The sequence below is a fragment of the Sinocyclocheilus grahami genome, unplaced genomic scaffold (assembly GCF_001515645.1).
Source record: "Sinocyclocheilus grahami isolate Dianchi unplaced genomic scaffold, SAMN03320097.WGS_v1.1 scaffold1181.1, whole genome shotgun sequence".
NCBI lineage: Eukaryota > Metazoa > Chordata > Actinopteri > Cypriniformes > Cyprinidae > Sinocyclocheilus > Sinocyclocheilus grahami.
The window spans coordinates 488,923-489,477 of NW_015506360.1; positions in this window are offsets into that span (position 1 = coordinate 488,923).

Consider the following 555-nt stretch of genomic DNA (forward strand, 5'->3'; position numbering starts at 1 on the left):
CTGAGGGAGCACAAACCCAGCTCTCCCGAGAGGGGAGACCTGCAGCATGATTGTAAAATCAGAAGGGTAAGCATACTGCAAGCTAGCCAAACACTCAGCGCATCAGGGAGGCAGAGGAAGGGCCTAATCCACCTGATGCTGCTGGTTCCAGGTGCTCTGGAAAAACAGAGAACTCAAAATTCTCATGTGAGAGGAGAACTCCGAATTCAGAGGAATAACGTCGCTCATTCCAGGTAACCCTTTGATAAAAGGGGAGCACTGCTCAAACTACCACAAGGACACCCCATGGAGCGAGGAATCCAACTCCTCAGAGAGGATTAACGCTCGAAAGAAAGCACTATACTCATAATAACCCTCACTGGTCAGGGGAGCAATGCTTCCAGAGTGTGTCAACAGAGACACACTAGTTGAGTAGAGCCCAAGGAACCAGGGTCTAACCAACTCAGAGAAAGGGAACGAGGTCAATAACGCGTAACCCCTACCATACAGGATTTTAGAAAAGTGGGCAAAGCATAACGTGCACACTTACCACTTATGTGGATTTGTAGAAAAGTG